Source organism: Rutidosis leptorrhynchoides, chromosome 7, assembly GCF_046630445.1.
Source record: "Rutidosis leptorrhynchoides isolate AG116_Rl617_1_P2 chromosome 7, CSIRO_AGI_Rlap_v1, whole genome shotgun sequence".
NCBI classification, from domain to species: domain Eukaryota; kingdom Viridiplantae; phylum Streptophyta; class Magnoliopsida; order Asterales; family Asteraceae; genus Rutidosis; species Rutidosis leptorrhynchoides.
Window position 1 is genome coordinate 189,307,311 of NC_092339.1, and position 25,567 is coordinate 189,332,877.

Consider the following 25,567-nt stretch of genomic DNA (forward strand, 5'->3'; position numbering starts at 1 on the left):
AATATGATTAAGGTGAATTTCGCATGCTTGTGGGATAAAGGTCACCTAACCACTTGTATGTTAAGTTTACACGTTTACACAAGTAGGACGACTTGATTTGGAAATCATGAACTTAGGGTCACCGAAGCATGATGAACAAATAGGCGTTGATGGGATAATATGCCATGCAAAAGGATTGCATGATCCCATAACTTAGAAGTTGCAAAAGGATTGCAATTGTCATATAATGACTACCTAGCTAAATCAAATGACGGGATAAAGGTCACCTAACCGAAATTTGGTTTACCGTTGGATTCTAAAATTTAATAAATATCAATTGGATTTAAAGGGTATTGATTGTTAAATTAAAATTAATACTTAAACAACTTTGTTAAATTTTGTAGATGGCCGCCAATAACAACAACAACATTCCAAACGCACCTATCAACTTTAACAACCTATCGTTGAGGTCAATCCTCGAAAAGGAAAAACTCAACCATACGAACTTCATGGATTGGTTCCGCAATCTAAGAATAGTCCTCAAACTTGAGGACATGGCGTATGTGTTGGAAGACCCCATTCCCGATCAACCGGACGAGGATGATACGGAAGCCATGGCTTATTGGGAGAAATATTGCACCGATTCGTTGCAAGTTTCTTGCCTCATGCTTGAGACTATGATACCCAAACTCCAAAAGGATTTTGAGCATCATAGTGCATATGACATGATCACACAATTGAAGGAGATGTTCCTTCAACAAGCTCGTGTCGAGCGCTTTGAAACGGTCCGAGCGCTTCATGCATGTCGGATGGACAACACCCAATCCGTTTCATCTTATGTCCTTAAGATGAAAAGCCTCATTGATCGAGCAAACCGTCTAAATTGCAACGTGTCTAATGAATTAGCCACGGACCTTATCCTTAACTCATTGTCAAAGAGGTTTGACACATTCATGTTAAACTATAACATGAATGGTTGGGATAAAAGCATTGGCGAATTACATGCCATGCTTAAGATGGCAGAAGCAAGCATGGGAAAAAGGGCTTCACCCGTGTTTACGATCAATGAAGGCGGGTCCAAAAACCATAACACTTTTAAGACAAAAGCGGCTAAGAGGAAAGGGCCCGCCTACCAAGGCAAGGGCAAGGGAAAGGGGAAGATGGTTACCCCAACCAGCAACAAGAAGCAAAAGGTTGCCGGTAAAGCTAACCCCAAGGAAGATCCGTGCTTCGGTTGCGGTGAAATGGGTCACTGGAAACGAAACTGCCCGGTCTACCTTAAGGAGTTGAAGGAAAAGAGGGATGCAGGGCAAACCTCAGGTAATGTATATATGGTATACATTGAGCTTAGTATTACTTCTTCTAATACATGGGTATTAGACACAGGATGTGGAACTCATATTTGCAATTCTTTGCAGGGGTTCAAAAGAAGTGATCAAGAAGCGGGAACGACAAGTCTCTTCATGGGAAATGGAGCAAAGGTGCAAGTGAAAGCTCAAGGAGACTTTGTTTTAAAGCTACCAAGTGGTTTGGAGCTTATTTTGAAAAATGTTTTGTATGCACCCGATTTATCTCGAAACATTATTTCTGTATCCCGTTTGAAACAATATGGTTTTAATCTTAATTTCATTAATGATGATATCCATGTTTCTTTAGATAATGTGTTCTATTTTAAGGTTTCGCCTTCGAATGGTATTTATGAATTGGTTCATGATGACACATCATACAATAGCTCAATGTTCCATGCAAACACCAAGAAACTCAAAAGGGATTTGAGTGCTTCCTACTTATGGCATTGTCGCCTTGGTCACATAAACAAGAATCGAATGCATACACTTCAAAAGAATGGACTTTTGAAATCAAATGAACTAGACTCATTTGATGTATGTGAATCTTGTTTACAAGGCAAAATGACTAAAGCACCTTTCAAAGGGACCTATGAAAGGGCTAAGGACTTAATGGGATTAATACATTCGGATGTATGTGGACCCTTTAAGCCCATAACTAGGAATGGTGAAAGATACTTCGTTACTTTCATTGATGACTTCAGTCGTTTCGGATATGTCTACTTATTAAGACATAAGGACGAAACTTTTGAAGCATTCAAGGAATTTCAAAACGAAGTACAAAATCAACTCAATAAGACAGTCAATGTACTTCGTACCGATAGAGGAGGTGAATACCTAAGCGATGCTTTCCAAGATCATCTTAAAAGTTGTGGGATTATCTCGCAACTCACTCCTCCTGGAACACCCCAACTTAATGGAGTTTCCAAAATGAGGAACCAAACCCTAATGGATATGGTTCGATCTATGATGGCTAGAAGCTCGTTGCCTCTATCATTTTGGGGTTATTGTCTATGCTCCGCGGCTCGTATTCTAAATATGGCCCCAACCAAGAAAGTGGAACGAACTCCTCATGATATGTGGTTTGGAAAACCTCCATCTCTATCATACTTAAAGGTATGGGGATGTGAAGCTTATCCTAAGCGTTACGTCCCTAATAAGTTGAATGCTCGATCCACGAAGTGTATCTTCATAGGATATCCCAAGGATGATATGGGATACTATTTCTATGATCCAGCCGAGCAAAATGTATTTATTACTCGAAAGGCCGAATTCCTTGAAACTAAGTTCCTAATGGAAGGAAATAGTGAAAGGAAGATAGATCTTGAAGAGGTTCAAGATCAAGTAGATGATACACAATTGGTTGACACTAGCACTCAACATGAAAATGTTGAGAGTGATCAAATGGATGATCAAAATACACAAGATGTTCGCAGATCTGGTAGGATCAGTAATCCTCCTGAGAGATATGGTTTTCTCATGGATGGTTGCTATGTGGTTGATTTGGATGAACCAACAAACTACCAAGATGCTTTGTCAAGGATTGATAAGGATAAATGGCAGGAAGCCATGAACGCTGAGATGCAATCCATGTATGACAACCAAGTTTGGGAACTTGTTGTACAACCTACTGGCTCAAGGCTAGTTGATTGTAAATGGCTTTTCAAAATGAAAACCGACATACATGGAAACTTGGATACATATAAAGCTAGACTTGTAGCAAAAGGTTTCACTCAAACTCAAGGGGTTGACTATGATGAAACTTTTTCGCCTGTGGCAATGCTAAAGTCTATTAGGATATTATTTTCCATTGCTTCTCATTATGATTATGAAATATGGCAAATGGATGTCAAGACCGCTTTCCTAAATGGATATCTTGTGGAAGATGTCTATATGGTTCAGCCTGAAGGTTTTGTTGATCCGAAAAATCCTAAAAAGGTATGCAAGTTAAAGAAGTCAATCTACGGATTGAAACAAGCATCTAGAATGTGGAATCATCGTTTTAATGAGGAAGCCGAGAAATTTGGCTTCATTAAAAATGGTGATGAAGCTTGTGTATATAAGAAAGCTAGTGGGAGCACTATCATGTTCCTTGTACTATATGTGGATGATATATTGTTATTTGGAAATGATATTCCAGCAATGCAAGGAGTTAAAACTTGGCTAAGTAAATGCTTCTCCATTAAGGATCTTGGAGAAGCATAATACGTTTCGGGGATTGGGATCTACAGGAATAGATCCAAGAAACTGATAGGTTTGAATCAAAGTGCATACATTGAAAAGGTCTTGAAAAGGTTTAAGATGGAGAACTCTAAGAGTGGTTTGGTACCTATTCAAAGAGGAACGCCTCTCAGTTCATCTCAGTGCCCTACCACGAAATATGAACAAGAGAAAATGAAGAGAGTCCCTTATGCATCTGCTATTGGGTCAATCATGTATGCAATGATATGCACTAGACCGGATGTGTCATGCGCCCTAAGCTTGATGAGTAGATACCAGAATAACCCAGGAAACGGTCATTGGATTGCGGTTAAAAGTATATTGAAATACCTTAGGAGGACTAAGGATATGTTTCTAATATATGGATCTGGTGAGGAGGAACTCGCTGTAAAAGGTTACGTGGACGCGAGTTTCCAAATTGATCGAGATGATTCTCGATCACAATCCGGTTATGTCTTCACGTTAAATGGAGGTGCAGTCTCTTGGAAGAGTTCAAAACAGGATGTTGTTGCATTATCCACTACAGAGTCGGAGTACATCGCCGCATCATTGGCAGCTCAGGAAGCTGCATGGATGAAGAAATTCATTGACGACTTAGGAGTAGTCCCTTCCATTCAGGACCCTCTTGAGATCTTTTGTGACAACGAGGGTGCGATTGCTCAAATCAAAGAACCTCGTGCTCACCAAAAGACCCGTCACATTGAGCGGAGATTCAACTACATAAGGGATGAAGTTGAAAAGGGAAAGATATGTATTCGCAAAGTTCACACAGATCTTAATATAGCAGATCCTCTCACGAAGCTCTTACATGGACCAAAACATGCAGGACATGTTTGTGCATTAGGGCTTCGATATTCTAGTGATTGGTCATGATCTGTTTAAGTATTGTAATGGAACAAAATTGTTCAAACTCATTTATATAATTATGGCATTAATTTATTTTGAGTTATGTTCCTATTTTGCATATTTTATCCATGAATAAGTAATTATTCTAAATTCCGTAGTCGATCACATTTGTGGGAGCGAATGTGAGGTTTAGACTATTATGAACTTGGATTGGTATGCATTCACGGGATGAATGTGGGGCAAGGTTGCAACCAAGGTTCATAGATATTTGTAGGATACAAATATTGGAAGACCCGCCCTCAAGATTTACTAAATGGAGCCTTTGTGGTTGATCACAGGTAATCTTGAGTAAAGGCGAATATCATTGTATCCTCTGACCTGAGATACGTATTGGGCTCAGATATTTACCAAGTATTGTGCCTTGATTCTTTTTTTCGCTATTCTGAAATATGGTAGTTCATACGGAAGAGCTCAGGTACAATGCAAGGTATATATTTAAGACGTATGTAGTCAAGATGGAATTTATCCCTCTTATTCGTTGAGAGTCAGATGTCTAAGGCCTGATAAAGTTAAATCTAGAAGAGAGTGATCACTCTGTGTCTCTTGGATTTAACATGACATCTAGGATGAAAGGATATAATGAAAAGATTCACCTATTCATATTCGAGAGGGGAACTCTAAAGGGATGATGTTATTGAATGGCACTAAGTCATAACATATTGGGGGTGATGGACGGTCGTTAGGTGGTATCCATCACTTGCATTAATTTCTTATGTTTCTCGTGCAAGTGGGAGATTGAAGGTTTTCCGTATGCCCGAGAGACATATTAAACTAATGTGGCTAACATGTTATGATCCAAGTCGGGTCATACCCAATAACAGGCTTACCGACACCTTATATGTATTTAATCTTGACGATTGAATCGTTAAATAAATACGCGACACTTAAATTTTAGAAAATCGGGTTTCTAAAATATTATCACTTGAGTCAATTTATTTGGATAATTTATATCTTAAGGAATTAATTATTTATAGGTTTAAATAATTACATTGTGTTATATTTTATAAATGGTTTATAAAATTAACAAGTAACTTAATAAAATGCATGGTTTTATCAATGTTTTATAAAAAAATTACTCTTTTACTAGTCCCTAAGGTGGTGAACGTTTTGGTGTCTCCAAGACACAACCCATGCTTCCTTATTTTGTTACTTTTAATAGGGCACACTTCCTAAACAAGATGCTTATTCCTTTTACCAAGTTTTTGACTCAAGAATACACTAAGTTTGAAAAACTCTCTCTTCTTCTTCCCATAACCTGCTGGCCGTGAGTTTAGAGGGAAATAGAAGGGGTTTCAAGCTTGTTCAATTGGTTAAACAAGTGTCTAAAATCCTAACTTATCAAAGGTGGTGTTGGTGCATCAAAAGCTTGGGGTATTACACACTTGAGGCTTCAAGTTAGAAGCTTTCTTCCATCATCTTTATCACCCATATTGCTGTCCAAATTCAGCTCCTAACTCATCTTAGAGGAGGTATAATCTTCTTCCTTCTTTGTTATATGTAAGCATTATTTCATAACTTGATAACTATATGGAATTCAATTAAAATGGTTATGCATATAAACTTGTTTTCTTAGTAATTATGCTTCCGCTTGTTATAACTTAAAATGAATTGGTTTCATGATTTTATTAACATTAAGAAACTTCTAATTATGTTGAATTCCATCAATAAAATCGTCCATTTCAATCATATCTGGGTGGAGTAAATTTCTGGCGCCGCTGCCGGGGAACTGGTATCAGAAAATACTGCTTCTATCAAACCTATTTACAAACATTTAGTGGTGTCTAAGAAAGAAAATTATACACGACTTGGTTGTTGGAATTTCTGAACATGGTTGTTGGATTTTTCGAACAGTCTCCAATTTTATTGGAACCAAAAGGATCCTGCCTCTCCGTAGTCGGCCTGGCCACTTGGTTTGTTAAATAGTTCGTGCGAAGTTCTGTTATCAAAATTCCAGGGATTAGTAGCAAGAACCAAAAACGTAACTAAACTTAGAATAATTACCTTAGATTACCTTATTTTAAGATCGCTTTAGTTTACTTTAGACTAAATTATGAAGTTAGATTATCTACCTAAAATTTAAAACAACAGGGCATACTCAGTGTATGACCCAAACCCGATCTAGACCAGGGCTATTTTTATTCGTACCTGATCCAGACGCAATAATCTCTAAAGCACGCAAAGAAGAACGAATCAGAAATCAAATGGAATTATGCGTTACTCTAGAAGAAAACACCAAACCATCGATTGAAGGTCGAGGAGGAACAATCAGGTTCCCGGAGATTCAAGGACACTTGTTCGAGTTAAAACATCATATATACTGCTCATCCAAAATGGCTGTCAATTTCATGGACTACCGAATGATGATCCTAACTCTCACCTTGATAAATTCATATTTCTTTCAAACTCCTACAAACAGCCAGGAATAGGACAAGATATAGTCCGGCTATACTTGTTCCCCTATTCTCTCACTCATCATGCATAGACAGGGTTTGAAGGATTGGAAAAATATTCCATCACATCATGGACGGAGATGGCTACTAAATTCCTAACCAAATATTTCCCTCCTTCTAAACAAACCAAGCTTAAGAATGAGATCATTAACTTTAAATAAAGTTATGATGAATCTCTTTACACCCCATGGGAGCGATTCAAAACCCTGATGAATAAATGCCCTAATCACCAGTTAGAACGGTCAGCCCAAATCTGTACCTTCTATAATGGTCTTACGGTAAATCATAGGACGGCGATCGATGCAGCAGCTCAAGGAAATCTGATAAACCAAACTGCAGACGAAGCATGGGAGTTGCTTGAGAACATGACAATGCATCATCATGACTGGAATAGTGGTGAAACAACTTCATCATCTGCTCCACTCTCCGCATTTAATAATCAAATGGAAGCCATCAAATCCCTCACAGACAAGATAAAGTCTCTTACTAAACAACTCGGAGAATTGAAGACACGACCACAGCAGGTTAACTGGCTCAGGCTTGTGTTAACTGTACCAACCCACAATATATTGAAGAACACCAAGTTGCGTACGAGAATCCTGACAGTTCAGTCTGTTATGTTCAATACCCAACTCGTCAATCAAATCCCGAATTCAATCAGCAACCTAGGGTTAACCAACTTCAAAGAAACAACCAGCCTGATAGTGCTCCAAATGAACATATATTTAGTATCAATATCCTTCCAATATGTAAAGCGTTTAGTTACTATTGTTCTATTTTTATGTAATAATCGTTTAAATAAATAAGTGCGAAGACGAAAGACGAAAATGAAGATTTGAAGACGTAAATGACCAAAAAGCTCAAATGTACAAGATACAATCCAAGTGGTTTAATTTATTGATGAGAAATATCCAAAAATGACAAGAGTACAAGTCGCGAAACACAAAGTACAAGATATTAAATCGTACGAAAGGACGTTCGAAAATCCGGAACCGGGACATAAACCGAGCATCAACACGCAAGTCAACGGAGCTAAAATTACAAGTCAACTATGCACAAGAATATAATATAATATATATAATTAATATATATATATATATATATATATATATATATATATATATATATATATATATAAAACATCGGCAAAGAAGAAAACAAACTAATGTTAGCTGTCACAGAAGGCCATGCGATCGCATGGCCTGGAGGCTCTATCTCCATGCGATCGCATGGAGGGGAATTCCTGGCCAGGTCCTATAAATTGCAAAGTTTTCAGCCGAGTGCTACACACCTCAATTTTCTTTCTTCCTCTTTAAAGAATTATATATATTTATATTTATAATTTAAAGTTTAAATTAAGTTTAATAATAATTGGGTTAATGTAAGAAATATTTTAAGGTTTTGTAAGACGGAACTCTGTCCGTGTAACGCTACACGATTAATCACCACTGTAAGCTATGTTCTTCCTTTTTAAATTAATGTCTCGTAACTAAGTGATAATGCTAAAAACGAACATATATTTCATAGCATTATCCTTCAAGAAAGACAAGCTTTTAGTTTCAGTTGTTCTATTTACAATTATATTCGTTTAAATAATAAAATGTGAAGACAAAAGACAGATTCGACGAATTGAAGACGCAAATGACCAAAAAGCTAAAAAGTACAAAGTACAATCCAAATGGTTCAAATTATTGATGAGAAACGTCTAAAAATTACAAGAGTACAAGCCATGAAACGCAAAGTACAAGATATTAAATCGTACGAAAAGGCGTTCGAAAATTTGGAACCGAGGCATGAACCAACTTTCAGCGCGCGACGCAACGGAACAAAAATTACAAGTCAACTATGCACAAGAATATAATATAATATATAATTAATTATATATATTATTATATATTATATTTTTAAGCAGCCCACATTTAAATCACTTTGGTGAGCTGGAATCCATACCTCCGCACTCGCGGAACTGTGATGAAGAAAACCTCCGCACTCGCGGAGCTCAACAGTTAAAAGTGGGCCGATAAAAGGCAGTGCATTCTGATCGATTTCATATTCCTTTTCCTTCTTTCTATCTACGTAAATATATATATATATATATATATATATATATATATATATATATATATATATATATATAATTTTAATTTAAAGTTTAATAATAATAAGGTTTTGTTGGCGAATGTTTTAAGTTTGTAAGTCGAAATTCTGTCCGTGTAACGCTACGCTATTAATAATCATTGTAAGTTATGTTCAAACTTTTTAAATTAATGTCTCGTAGCTAAGTTATTATTATGCTTATTTAAATCGAAGTAATCGTGATGTTAGGCTAAATATTAAGATTGGGTAATTTGGACCATAATTGGGATTTGGACAAAAGACCGACACTTGTGAAAATTGGACTATGGGCTATTAATGGGTTTTATATTAACTAAATGATACCTCATTAATTTAATATTAAAGGTTACAATTCGACGTATCTATATATAACCACATACGCTTAATCGGGTACGGTGGGAGGGATATTTATAAATACGAATTATTGTTCATTTTACCGGACATGGGAATGGATTAATATTTAATGGACTCGTTGAAACAGGGGTGGATTACATACAAGAGTAATTGGTGTAATTGTTAACAAAGTATTAAAACCTTGGATTACACGCAGTCGATAACCCGGTGTATTCATTAAACAAAGTATTAAGACCTTGTTACATTTTGAATCCCCAACTAGTTGGAATATTTGACTTCGGGTATAAGGATAATTTGACGAAGACTCTCGCACTTTATAATTATGACTGATGGACTATTATGGACAAAACCATATGGACATATCGAATAATCCAGGACAAAGGACAATTAACCCATGGTAATAAATTAAAATCAACACGTCAAACATCATGATTACAGAAGTTTAAATAAGCATAATTCCTTTATTTTATATCTCATCGCACTTTTATTTACTGTCATTTTATTTATTGCACTTTTATTTATCGTCATTTACTTTACGCTTTAAATTAAGCCATTTGTATATTTAATATTTTACATTAGGTTTTAATTGTGACTTAATACATAAAATCAACAAACCGGTCATTAAACGGTAAAAATCCCCCTTTTATAATAATAATAATATTACTTATATATATATATATTGATACAAATATAGTTTAAAATAAATATAGCGTTCAATTTAGTTGTATCCCTGTGGAACGAACCGGACTTACTAAAAACTACACTACTTTACGATTAGGTACACTACCTATAAGTGTTGTAGCAAGGTTTAGGTATATCCCATTCTATAAATAAATAAATAACTTGTGTAAAATTGTAGCATATTTAATAGTATTTCGCAATAAAAATATAACTATTTCGTATACTACCCTGCTCACATCACTAAGTTATTATTATGCTTATCTGAGCCGAAGTAATCGTGATGTTAGACTAAATATTAAGATGGGGTTATTGGATTTTATACCATAATTTGGGCTTGGACAAAAGACCGACACTTATGGACATTGGACTATGACTATTAATAGATATGGGGTATTGTCTAATTGAGCGACAACTCATTGGAAGCTGTCGAACCTATCTTCAAATTAGTTAATCTAATAATTATTAAAATGACTATGTATGTCCTATTTAGTGATGTTTATACGACATCTTTTACGATCATTTAATTAATTATTTGGGTTGGGTAATTGATTATTCATTCTGATCAAGTAGGTAAATTAGTATTCATATCTCATTAAAATAGGGGTGGATTACATACAAGGATAATTGGTGTAATTGTTAACAAAGTATTAAAACCTTGGATTACACGCAGTCGATAACCTGGTGTAATCATTAAACAAAGTATTAAAACCTTGTTACAGTTCGAATCCCCAATTAGTTGGAATATTTGACTTCGGGAATAAGGTTAATTTGATGAGCATTTTATAATTATGACCGATGGACTATTATAGACAAAACCAGATAGGTATCAAATAAATCCAATACAAAGGACAATTAACCCAGATAAATAAATTAAAATCAAAACGTCAAACATCATGATTACGGAAGTTTAAATAAGCATAATACTTTTATTTCACATTTCATCGTACCTGTATTTACTTTCACTTTAATTACTGCAATTTACTTTATCGCAATTTAAATTCTGTCATTTATATTATCGTCATTTATCTTTACGCTTAAAATATAAAATCGACAAACCGGTCATTAAACGGTAAAACCCCCCTTTTATAATAATACTACTATATATATATATATATATATATATATATATATATATATATATATATATATATATATATATATATATATATATATATATATATATATATAGTGGTAGGATCAAGAGGGAAGTAACCATTTAGTAGTGACACTTTGTGATAAATGTTTTTATTTTGGCGGGAAAATGCTCGAAGAAGTAATATATAACAATTATCGTATTTTTCGAGCGTATTTTGAGGTTTTAGCTATTGGGGTTTAGATATTAGGGTTTAGATATTAGGGTTTATAGGGTTTAGATATTAGGGTTTAGAAATTTAGGGTTTAGAGTTTAGATTTAGGGTTTAGATTTAGGATTTAGATTGAGTTTTTAACACGAACGGTTTAGAGTTTAGGGTCCATAAACCCAAAACACCAAACCCTAAACCCTAAACCCTAAACTCTAAATCGGGCTAAATTTTACTTCACAAAACATGAAAAAAAAACCTTCATATTTTCACGAACAATATTATCTTGAATGTTATTTTTGTCGATCGTTTTCCCGCCTAAATAATAACATTCATCACGAAGTTTCTCTTCTAAATGTTCATATTTTCGTGTGATCTTGATGCCGGAAAAAAAAAATTCAAAAAAAACGAAAATTTATTTTTTGCTTCCCCCCGTTTCCCCCCGATTGGTTACTTCCCCATTGATCCTGCCCCTATATATATATATATATATATATATATATATATATATATATATATATATATATATATATATATATATATATATATATATATATATATATATATATATAGATAAATATAATTGTTTAAAAATATAGTGTACGCAATAACCCGTCTCACTGTGGAACGAACCGGACTTACTAAAAATTACACTACTCTACGATTTGGTAAACTGCCTATAGTGTTGTAGCAAGGTTTAAGTATATACCATCTATATAAATAAATAAAACTTGTGTAAATTGTATCGTATTTCGTAATAAATATAATAGTATTTCGTATTACACCTCGCACACATCAAGTTTTTGGCACTGCTGCCGGGGAATCGGTGAAAAATGCTATATTAAAACTATATTTTTGTAAAAATATATTATTTCTTATTTCGTAAAAATATTTTATTTTTGTAATAATTAAAAAAAATTTTATATATATATATTTTTATGATTTATCTATAAAAATTATTTTTATTTTTAGTTTTTTAAAAAATATATATATAAGTTTATTTTTATTTTATATATATTTTCTATCATATATTAAAAAAAAACAAATCTGAGCCTGCAAAATTTGAATCTGCATTAATCTGAACCTGCTTCTCATGCGACCGCATGAGAATGGGGTGTTAAGGCCATGCGACCGCATGGAAAGGTCTGACACGCCAGGCACCTTAAAGCATTAATTACGGAGTGAGTTTTATTATTAATTATTATTATTAAACCTAATTAGGGTTTAATTAATTAATTAGTTTTTAATTTTAGTTTTAGTTTATAATTAGTAATATTAAGTTTTAAAATTATTATTAATTATATAAATTACTACTTTTATAAATTAATAATATAAAAATAATATTTTTATAAAATTTGTATTTTTATCATTCTAGTTATAAATTGTGTATTTTTATCATTTAATTCGTAATTTGTATTTTTTATCGTTCGTAATTAGTTTTAAACTTAGTATTTTGCCATAGTATTTCTAGATCTTTAGGCTTTGCTGTAAAATCCCTTAAGAGCTTTTTTTTAGATTAAGATTTAGGCGCTTTAGAATTTTACGACGTCGCTTATCGCTTTAGTATTTAATAGATTTTAGTGCCTTTTAAATATTTGCCGTTTTAGATATAGAATTCCTTTTAAGCTTTAATACCTTTAGACGCAAGTTTTAATATTTAGTTTTTAGACTTTTAAGTTTCGACGCCCTACTTTCTTATTTTTATTTTTCGACTTTTTATTTTTCGACGTTTTTCGACGCACTCTTTTTTTTTCTCATTTCTACGCTCTAGTTTTTAGGACCTAGAATTTTTTATATTTTCTTTAAATTTCGACGAAAAATTATTTTAAGCGGTTAAATTGATAGACATCCAAAATTTTCTGCTTCGTAGTAATAGTTGGATTTGTTAGTGGCTGAGTTGTGGATTTTCCGACTTAAAGGATCCTGGCTCCCTGCTGCATCTTTTGGCTATTCGAAACGTGGGAAAAAGTAGAAAAGTCTATTAATTTGATAACTTATATAATTTTTATTTTTATAACTATTAGGATATTCAGTGAATGCACCGAGCAAAACGTTCACCACCTTTCATACGTTCACCACCTGTAACTCGATCAAGACATCTAGCTAATATTGCCGCTGTTGATTTTTCTTTAGAATCATCATCTAGTCGAACAAGTACTCCAATTCAAATCTCCAATAATCCATTTTTTGAACCCGACTTCACAATTGAGAACTCGGAGGATATTCAAGGACAATTCCAAGATCCTGAACCAATAATCATTCCTCTTGAACCACAAACTATTAAATCAGAATCTTCTAGTGATTCGGATTCAACAATTTCAAATATGAAAATAACGGAACCTCTAAGTATGGAAGATCGAATGAGAGCCACACGCACGGGTCAAGGTCACGCCATTATTAAGCCAGACATTAATGCGCCAGATTATGAAATCAAAGGACAAATCCTACATATGGTAACTAATCAATGCCAATATAGTGGTACGCCAAAAGAAGATCCAAACGAACATCTTCGAACCTTTAATAGGATTTGTACTCTATTCAAAATCAGAGAAGTTGAGGATGAACAGATATATCTCATGTTGTTTCCCTGGACATTAAAGGGAGAAGCCAAAGATTGGTTAGAATCGTTACCTGAAATAGCGATTGATACATGGGATGTTTTAGTTGAAAATTTTCTTAAAAGATTTTTTTCGGCCTCTAAAGCCGTGAGACTTCAAGGAGAAATTGTTACGTTCGCGCAAAAGCCAAATGAAACTCTATATGAGGTGTGGACAAGATTTGGAAAGTTGTTGAGAGGATGTCCTCAACACGGTTTAGACACCTATCAAATAGTACAAATATTCTACCAAGGTGTCGACGTTGCAACATGAAAAGACATCAACACAGCAGCTGGTGGTTCCATTATGAAGAAAACCGCAACCGAAGCAAACAAAATCATTGATAACACAGCCTCCCACTCGTATGAGTGGCACCAGGAAAAAGATATTTTTCGTTCATCTAAAGCGGCTAGAGCCGATTCTAGTCATGACTTTGATTCCGTTTCTGCAAAAATAGATGCTTTCGAGAGACAAATGGAAAAGATGACTAAAGATATTCACGCAATACGAATCAGTTGTGAGCAATGCGGTGGACCACAGTTAACAAAAGATTGTCACATTGAGCAAATGAGGGAACAACGTGAGAATGTTTCTGATGTGTGCAGCAGCGTATACGAAATAGTTATTATTTTTACTACAAAATATTACAAGTTTTATTAATTTACGGATGGAATATAAAAGGACCCGTTCATATACATTATAAACGATTCACAATAGTTGATTACATCACGAGGTATTTGACCTCTATATGATACATTTTACAAACATTGCATTTGTTTTTAAAAGACAAACTTTCTTTACATCGAAAATTGACAGGCATGCATACCATTTCATAATATCCACTGTCCAACTATAAATTGACTTAATAATAATCTTTGATGAACTCAATGACTAGAATGCAACGTTCTCGAAATATGCTATGAAAGAATTCAAGTAATATCTTGAAAATGAGCAATCACACAGCTGAAGATTTCTTTCAATCCTAAGAATAAACATGCTTTAAAGTGTCAACCAAAAGGTTGGTGAGTTCATTAGTTTATCATAATCGTTCATTTTCATCATTTTAATAGACCACAAGAATTTCATTTCCAGTTCTCATAAATATACGTCCCATGCATAGAGACAAAAATTATTCATATGGTGAACACCTGGTAACCGACATTAACAAGATGCATATAAGAATATCCCCTATCATTCCGGGAAATCCTTCGGACATGATAAAAACAACATCGAAGTACTAAAGCATCCGCTACAATGGATGGGGTTCATTAGGCCCAATAGATCTATCTTTAGGATTCGTGTCAATTAGTAGACTGGTTTACGAATTCTTAGGTTACCAAGTAAAAGGGGCATATTCGGCTTCGATCATTCAACCATATAATGTAGTTTCGATTACTTGTGTTTATTTCGTAAAACATTTATAAAAGCAGTGCATGTATTCTCAGTCTCAAAAATATATATTGCAAAAGCATTTAAAAAGGGAGCAAATGAAGCTCACCATACTGTATTTCGTAGTAAAAATACATATAACATCATTGAACAAGTGCAAGGTTAGCCTCGGATTCACGAACCTAAATTAATTTTATATATATATATATATATATATATATATATATATATATATATATATATATATATATATATATATATATATATATATATGTTGGTCAATATTTGTATTAACAAATTAGGTCAGGTCATAGCGTACCACAATCCTAATGCTCGAGACTAATATGCAAAAGTCAACAAAAGTCAATTTGACTCAAAATGATTTTCAAAATTTATACATGATTATTATATAGTTTAAATATCGTCGTTTTATATTTTTAAATATTTTTAAAAGATGTATTAGAGTAAATAATATAATCCATTTATTAATAAATAAAACTTTATAAAAAAATATACATTTATATATCTTAAGTAATAAAATTTATAAAGTTCATTTAATATCATAAAATATTATGATAGGTTTTATTAAGGTAAATATATTATTTGTATTACATATTTATTTGATAAAATAACATTGATAATAATAATAATAAGTAAAAGTTGTATTATATTGTAATAATAATTAATATTATTCTATTAATAAAAATATCAATATTTATATTTACTAAAAATGATATTATGATAAAATGATAATTCTAATTATGATAACATTAATATTTTCGATACTTTTTAATATACTTTAAAATAATAATTTTATTTAAAATGATAATAATAATGATCTTTTATAATAACAATGACATTTTTATTAAAATGATAATTTTTGTTAAAATGATAGTTTTAATATTATCAATACTTTTAATAATAATAGTAATGATAAAATAATAAGTACAATAATTTTATCTAAATTCATATCTTACAATATTTTAATTTCATCATGATACTCATACTCATTATTTCCTAATTGATTCATTTGATAGCTTTTAATTGTCTTTTATATCGCGTTCATTTTAATAATAATAATAGTAATCATAATAATTAAGTGTTACTAATATTAGTTTTAGTTATAATAATACTAATAATGATAATATTAATACTAATAACTTATTTTAATGATAATAATAATAATAATATTAATTATAACTTTAACGGTAATAAAATAACAATTTTTAATGATAATACTTTCTATAGATAATGATAATAATAATGATCATAATAATAATGATATTTTTGCATCTGTAGATATAGTTTTGTGTGGATAAGAGCTGTGCAGAGTACAGATAATAATAATATTTTTGGGGTGCCCACCAGGTGTTTGTTAAAAGTCCCCTGTGAGTTTTATCTTGGCTTCATGATTATAATTATATTACGGTGTATGAGGTTTTTGCATCTGTCTTTTTAGCTATGCGCTACAACTAAAGGTTGTGTGTAGCTATGTCGCATGCCGCTGTGAAGTTTCATTGTCCCTTTGTGGGTCTTAGTGGCTGTCAAAATGGGAGTGGAAATGGGCTTGTTAGAAGTTCTCTTATCAAGCATCTTAGTGATCGTCATTATGGTATCGATGCGCGGGATATCACTCGACATTCTCTTACTTCTAATTTGGGTGTTTATACTGAGGCTGATGTTACTTTTAGGTGTATGGGGATTTGGTTATGTGGTGTTTGCTACAAAACACACACGATACGTGCTAAGTGCCGTCATGGTAGGGGCTTGGATGTGCCTCCCCCGATGAGGGAAATGTTGTTGTTCGTTTTGTACTTCATAATTTTACCAAGCCACTAGCCCCCTCTTCTCCTGCTCGACTTTGTATTGAGGATGGTTCGGTGTGTGATCATAATGATGGTTTTGACGTGGCTCTCCTTGATCGTTTGTTCTTTAAGGGGTTTCGCACGGTTAAGTCTATCCCTCCCAAGTGTCATTTGGGGTTTTCTCAGGTTTTGAAAGATGCTCTTGATAAGGTGATCTCTAAGCCTGATGACATTTCTAGTTGGGTCTCTTTGTTGGTGTTAACCCTTTGTACCCTTAAAACCTTTCAGCCACGGAGTAGTCGTGAGTCTAGGTCTTCGATAAAGCGTCGGCATCAGGAAGAGAATATTTCCCGTGCTATTTGATCTTGGGGGACAGCGGGTGGAAGTTTACAGCTTGTGAGGAAGTATTTGGCAGAGGATTCTCCTATGTTGTCAGTGGTTGATGATGAGGTCCTTGATTTGGAAGGGCGTAATATTAATCAGTGTCGTAGGAAGATTTGCGATGGCCATTACACCGCTGCAGCTCGTGTTCTTTCTTCATCAGGCGTTGCTCCTTATAATGACGCCACGCTGGTGGACTTGCTGTCTAAGCACCCTTCTTCTATAGCTCCATCCTTGCCAGATATGCCTGTTGATCACCTACACCTCGTTACGACTTCTGCTGTTGTTTTGGGCCAGATTAAAAGTTTTCCTCGGGGCACATCATGTGGTAGGGATGGTTTACGTACACAACACCTTATGGATTGCTTTGGTGGTGCTGATGTGGCAGTCTCGGATGAGTTGGCTGGCTCTATTACCGGGGTCATTAATCTCTTTCTAGCTGGAAGGTGCCCTATGGAATTAGGAGAGTATATAGCTAGTGCTCCCCTTGAAATGTCCCGTTCATATTGATTATAAACGTTCCATATTAATTGATTTTGTTTCGAGGTTTTGACCTCTATATGAGACGTTTTTCAAAGACTGCATTCATTTTTAAAACAACCATAACCTTTATTTTATCAATAAAGGTTTTAAAAGCATTACGTAGATTATCAAATAATGATAATCTAAAATATACTGTTTACACATGACCATTACATAATGGTTTACAATAGAAATATATAACATCGACATATGTTTCTTGAATGCAGTTTTTACACAATATCATACAAACATGGACTCCAAATCTTGTCCTAATTTTAGAATGCAATAGCGGAAGCTCTTCGTATTCACCTGAGAATAAACATGCTTTAAACGTCAACAAAAATGTTGGTGAGTTATAGGTTTAACCTATATATATCAAATCGTAACAATTGACCACAAGATTTCATATTTCAATACACATCCCATACATAGAGATAAAAATCATTCATGTGGTGAACACCTGGTAACCAACATTAACAAGATGCATATATAAGAATATCCCCATCATTCTGGGACACCCTTCGGATATGATATAAATTTCGAAGTACTAAAGCATCCGGTACTTTGGATGGGGTTTGTTAGGCCCAATAGATCTATCTTTAGGATTCGCGTCAATTAGGGTGTCTGTTCCCTAATTCTTAGATTACCAGACTTAATAAAAAGGGGCATATTCGATTTCGATAATTCAACCATAGAATGTAGTTTCACGTACTTGTGTCTATTTTGTAAATCATTTATAAAACCTGCATGTATTCTCATCCCAAAAATATTAGATTTTAAAAGTGGGACTATAACTCACTTTCACAGATATTTCCTTCCTCGGAAATAAGACTTAGCCACGGATCGATTCACGAACCTATACAAATATGTACATATATATCAAAGTATGATCAAAATATAATTACAACCATTTTTATTATGTTTTAAAGATTTGAGTGTATTAAGTCAGCTGTCCTCGTTAGTAACCTACAACTAGTTGTCCACATTTAGATGTACAGAAATAAATCGATATATATTATCTTGAATCAATCCACGACCCAGTGTATACACGTCTCAGGCTAAATCACAACTCAAAGTATATATATTTTTGGAATCAACCTCAACCCTGTATAGCTAACTCCAACATTACTGCATATAGAGTGTCTATGGTTGTTCCAAATAATATATATACATGGGTCGATATGATATGTCAAAACATTTGCATACGTATCTATGGTATCCCAAGATTACATAATATATTAGAATACATGTATAATACAATATAAGTTAGCTAGGATATGATTTGTATAGATTTGTTAAACATTTCCCGTAGCTAATAAGATTAAAAATATCCAATCTTGTTTTACCCATAACTTCTTCATTTTAAATCCGTTTTGAGTGAATCAAATTGAAAAGGTTTCATATTCAACTCTAATTTAAGAATCCAAACAGAAAAAGTATAGGTTTATAGTCAGAAATTTAAGTTACATGTCAATTACGAAACAGGTAGTCATTTCCGTCGAAAGAACGAAATCTTGATGACCATTTTGAAAAACATACTTTCACTTTGAGTTTAACCAAGATTTTTTGATATAGTTTCATGTTCATATGAAAAATCATTTTTCCAGAAGAACAACTTTTAAATAAAAGTTTATCATAGTTTTTAATTATCCAAACCAAAACAGCCCCCGGTTTCACTACGACGGCGTATATCTGATTTTATGGTGTTCATCGTGTTTCCAGGTTTTAAATCATTAAGTTAGCATATCATATAGATATAGAACATGTGTTTAGTAGATTTTAAAAGTCAAGTTAGAAGGATTAACTTTTGTTTGCGAACAAGTTTAGAATTAACTAAACTATGTTCTAGTGATTACAAGTTTAAACCTTCGAATAATATAGCTTTATATGTATGAATCTAATGATGTTATGAACATCATTACTATCTCCAGTTTTCTGGATAAAACTATTGGAAATAAGAAAAATGGATCTAGCTTCAAAGGATCCTTGGATGGCTTGAAAGTTCTTGAAGCAGAATCATGACACGAAAACAGTTTAAGTAAGATTTTCACTCAAAATAAGATTGTTATAGTTGTAGAAATTGAAACAAAGTTTGAATATGAATAGTATCTTGAATTAGAAAGATAACCTACTATAAATAACAAAGGTTCCTTGATCTTAGATGATTACTTGGAATGGATTAGAACGCTTGGAAGTAGACTTGCAAACTTGGAAGTATTCTTAATTTTTATGAAACTATACTTATGGAATTTATGAAGAACACTTAGAACTTGAAGATGGAACTTGAGAGAGATCAATTAGATGAAGAAAATTGGAGAATGAAAGTGTATGTAGGTGTTTTTGGTCGTTGGTATATGGATTAGATATAAAGGATATGTAATTTTGTTTTCATGTAAATAAGTCATGAATGATTACTAATATTTTTGTAATTTTATGAGATATTTCATGCTAGTTGCCAAATGATGGTTCCCACATGTGTTAGGTGACTCAAATGGGCTGCTAAGAACTGATCATTAGAGTGTATATACCAATAGTACATACATGTATATACATTCTAATGGAGTCGTTAAGTCTTCGTTAGTCGTTACATATAAGTGTTGTTTTGAAACTTTAAGTTAACGATCTCAATTAATGTTGTTAACCCAATGTTTATTATATCAAATGAGATGTTAAATTATTATATTATCATGATATTATGATATATGAATATCTCTTAATATGATATATACATTAAAATATCGTTACAACAATAATCGTTACATATAAGTCTCGTTTCGTAATTCTTGAGTTAGTAGTCTTGTTTTTACATATGTAGTTCATTATTAACACACTTAATGATATATTTAAATATCATTTTATCATGTTAAATATAGTGTATCAATATCTTAATATGATACATATGTATTTAGTAGACATTATCATAACGATAATCGTTATATATATCATTTCGAGTTTCTTAACTTAGTAATCTCATTTCTTATGTATATCAAAAATTGTTAATATACTTAGTGAGATACTTACTCATCATAATCTCATGTCAACCATATATATATGTCTATATATACCATAACATGTAGTTTTTACAAATTTGTAACGTTCGTGAATCGCCGGTCAACTTGGGTGATCAATTGTCTATATGAAACTTATTTCATTTAATAAAGTCTTAACAAGTTTGATTGCTTAACACGTTGGAAACATTTAGTCATGTAAATATCAATCTCAATTAATATATATAAACATGGAAAAGTTCGGGTTACTACAGTACCTACCCGTTAAATAAATTTCGTCCCGAAATTTTAAGCTGTTGAAGGTGTTGACGAATCTTCTGGAAATAGATGCGGGTATTTCTTCTTCATCTGATCTTCATGCTCCCAGGTGAACTCGGGTCCTCTACGAGCATTCCATCGAACCTTAACAATCGGTATCTTGTTTTGCTTAAGTCTCTTAACCTCACAATTCATTATTTCGACGGGTTCTTCAATGAATTGAAGTTTTTCATTGATTTGGATATCGTCCAACAGAATAGTGAGATCTTCTTTAGCAAAACATTTCTTCAAATTCAGGATGTGGAAAGTGTTATGTACAGTCGCAATTTGTTGAGGTAGCTCCAGTTGGTAAGCTACTGGTCCGACACGATCTATAATCTTGAATGGTCCAATGTACCTTGGATTTAGTTTCCCCCGTTTACCAAATCGAACAACGCCTTTCCAAGGTGAAACCTTAAGCATGACCATTTCTCTAATTTCAAACTCTATATCTTTTCTTTTACTGTCCGCGTAGCTCTTTTGTCGACTCTGGGCGGTTTTCAATCGTTGTTGAATTTGGATGATTTTCTTGGTAGTTTCTTGTATTATCTCTGGACCCGTAATCTGTCTATCCCCCACTTCATTCCAACAAATCGGAGACCTACACTTTCTACCATAAAGTGCCTCAAACGACGCCATCTCAATACTAGAATGATAACTGTTGTTGTAGGAAAATTCTGCTAATGGTAGGTGTCGATCCCAACTGTTTCCGAAATCAATAACACATGCTCGTAGCATGTCTTCAAGCGTTTGTATCGTCTTTTCACTCTGCCCATCAGTTTGTGGATGATAGGCAGTACTCATGTCTAGACGAGTCCCCAATGCTTGTTGCAACGTCTGCCAGAACCTTGAAACAAATCTACCATCCCTATCAGAGATAATAGAGACGGGTATTCCATGTCTGGAGACAACCTCCTTTAAATGCAATCGCGCCAACTTCTCCATTTTGTCATCTTCTCTCATTGGCAGGAAGTGTGCTGACTTGGTGAGGCGATCAATTATTACCCAAATAGTATCATAACCACTTGCAGTCCTTGGCAATTTAGTAATGAAATCCATGGTAATGTTTTCCCATTTCCATTCCGGAATTTCAGGTTGTTGTAGTAGAACTGATGGTTTCTGATGTTCAGCTTTGACCTTAGAACACGTCAAACATTCTCCTAAATATTTAGCAATATCGGCTTTCATACCCGGCCACCAAAAGTGTTTCTTGAGATCTTTATACATCTTCCCCGCTCCGGGATGTATTGAATATCTGGTTTTATGTGCTTTTTTAAGTACCATTTCTCTCACATCTCCAAACCTTGGTACCCAAATTCTATCAGCCCTATATCGGGTTCCGTCTTCTCGAATATTAAGATGTTTCTCTGATCCTTTGGGTATCTCATTCTTCAACTTTCCTTCTTTTACAACCCCCTACTGCACCTCCTTTATTTGAGTAGTAAGGTTAGTACGAATAATTATATTCATAGCTTTTACCCGTATAGGTTCTCTGTCCTTTCTACTCAAAGCGTCGGTTACCATATTCGCCTTCCCCAGGTGGTATCGAATCTCAAAATCATAATCATTCAACAGTTCAATCCACCTGCGTTGTCTCATATTCAGTTGCTTCTGATTAAATACATGTTGGAGACTTTTGTGGTCAGTATATATAATACTTTTGACCCCATATAAATAATGCCTCCAAGTCTTTAATGCAAAAACAACAGCACCCAATTCCAAATCTTGAGTTGTATAATTTTTCTCGTGAATCTTCAATTGTCTAGACGCATAAGCAATCACCTTCGTTCGTTGCATTAATACACAACCGAGACCTTGCTTTGATGCGTCACAATAAATCACAAAATCATCATTCCCTTCAGGCAATGAAAATATAGGTGCCGTAGTTAGCTTTTTCTTCAATAACTGAAACGCCTTCTCTTGTTCATCCTTCCATTCAAATTTCTTCCCTTTATGCGTTAATGCAGTCAAGGGTTTTGCTATTTTGGAGAAATCTTGGATGAATCTTCTGTAGTAACCAGCCAATCCTAAAAATTGACGTATATGCTTCGGAGTTTTTGGGGTTTTCCACTTTTCAACGATTTCGATCTTTGCCGGGTCCACCTGGATACCTTCTTTGTTCACTATGTGACCGAGGAATTGAACTTCTTCCAACCAAAATGCACACTTTGAAAACTTAGCGTACAGTTTTTCTTTCCTCAATACTTCTAGCACTTTTCTCAAATGTTCTTCATGCTCTTGATCATTCTTTGAGTAAATAAGTATGTCATCGATGAAAACAATGACAAACTTGTCAAGATATGGCCCACACACCTGGTTCATAAGGTCCATGAACACAGCTGGTGCGTTAGTCAATCCAAACGGCATAACCATAAACTCGTAATGACCATAACGCGTCCTAAAAGTAGTTTTTAGAATATCATCCTCCTTTACTCGCATTTGATGATATCCAGAACGTAAATCAATTTTCGAATAAACCGACGAGCCTTGTAATTGATCAAATAAGTCGTCAATTCTCGGCAGTGGATAACGGTTTTTGATGGTAAGTTTATTCAACTCTTTGTAGTCAATACACAACCTAAATGTACCATACTTCTTCTTGACAAACAAAACAGGAGCTTCCCATGGTGATGTGCTTGGTCGAATGAAACCACGTTCTAATAGTTCTTGCAGTTGGCTTTGCAGTTCGTTCATCTCACTGGGTGCGAGTCTGTAAGAAGCACGAGCTATTGGTGCAGCTCCTGGTACAAGATCTATTTGAAATTCAACAGATCGATGTGGAGGAACTCCCGGTAATTCTTTCGGAAATACATCGGGAAATTCTTTTGCGGCGGGAACATCATTGATGCTATTTTCTTCAGTTTGTACTTTCTCGACGTGTGCTAGAACAGCATAGCAACCTTTTCTTATTAGTTTTTGTGCCTTCAAATTACTAATAATATGTAGCTTCGTGTTCCCTTTTCTTCGTACACCATTAAGGGTTCTCCTTCTTCTCGTACAATGCGAATTGCATTTTTGTAACATACGATCTCTGCTTTCATCTCCTTCAGCCAGACCATACCAACTATTACATCAAAACTCCCTAACTCTACTGGTATCAAATCAATCATAAATATTTCGCTACCCAGTTTAATTTCTCAATTCCGGCAAATATAATCTGCTGAAATTAATTTACCGTTTGCTAATTCGAATAAAAATTTACTATCCAACAGCATCAATAGACAACTTAATTTAGCACAAAAATCTCTACTCATATAGCTTCTATCCGCACCCGAATCAAATAAAACGTAAGCAGATTTATTGTCAATAAGAAACGTACCCGTAACAAGCTCCGGGTCTTCCTGTGCCTCTGCGGCATTAATATTGAAAACTCTTCCGCGGCCTTGTCCATTCTTATTCTCCTGGTTCGGGCAATTTCTAATAATGTGGCCCGGTTTTCCACATTTATAACAAACTACATTGGCATAACTTGCTCCGACACTACTTGCTCCGCCATTACTCGTTTCGACACCATTTGTTCCTTTGGTTCTGTTAACCCCTAGTCCGTAGACCTCACACTTTGCCGCGCTATGACCATTTCTTTTACACTTGTTTCAAAATTTGGTGCAGAACCCCGAGTGATACTTTTCACACCTTTGGTATAGCTGCTTCTGATTGTTGTTGTTGCGGTTGTTATTGTTGTTGGGATGATTGTTTTAGTTGTTGTTGTTGTTGTTGTTGTTGTGCCGTTTGTTGTAGTTGTGATTGATGTTGCGATTGTGGCAATATTTGTTGTTGTTTTGGTGACTCTTATCACCGTTTTCCTCCCACTTTCTTTTGACTAGCTTCACGTTGGCCTCTTCGGCCGCCTGTTCTTTAATTCTTTCCTCAATCTGGTTCACTAGTTTGTGAGCCATTCTACATGCCTTTTGTATGGAGGCAGGCTCGTGTGAACTTATATATTCTTGGATTCTCTCCGGTAACCCTTTCACAAACGCGTCGATCTTCTCTTCCTCATCTTCGAACGCTCTCGGACACAATAGTCACAATTCTGTGAATCGTATTTCGTACGAAGTAATATCAAATCCCTGTGTTCGTAACCCTCTAAGTTCTGACTTGAGCTTATTGACCTCGGTTCTGGGAGGGTACTTCTCGTTCATCAAGTGCTTGAATGCTGACCACGGTAGCGCGTAAGCAGCATCTTGTCCCACTTGCTCTAGATAGGTATTCCACCATG

At 34.2% G+C, this 25,567-nt stretch overlaps 1 non-coding gene across 1 annotated transcript; it reads right to left on the reverse strand.

Annotated features, from left to right (window-relative positions):
- Positions 1–7,030: 7,030 nt before the first annotated feature.
- LOC139860696 (small nucleolar RNA R71) lies at positions 7,031–7,136 on the reverse strand. Its single transcript, XR_011763324.1, has one exon. It is a non-coding gene; the product is annotated as a small nucleolar RNA R71 (small nucleolar RNA).
- Positions 7,137–25,567: the final 18,431 nt, after the last annotated feature.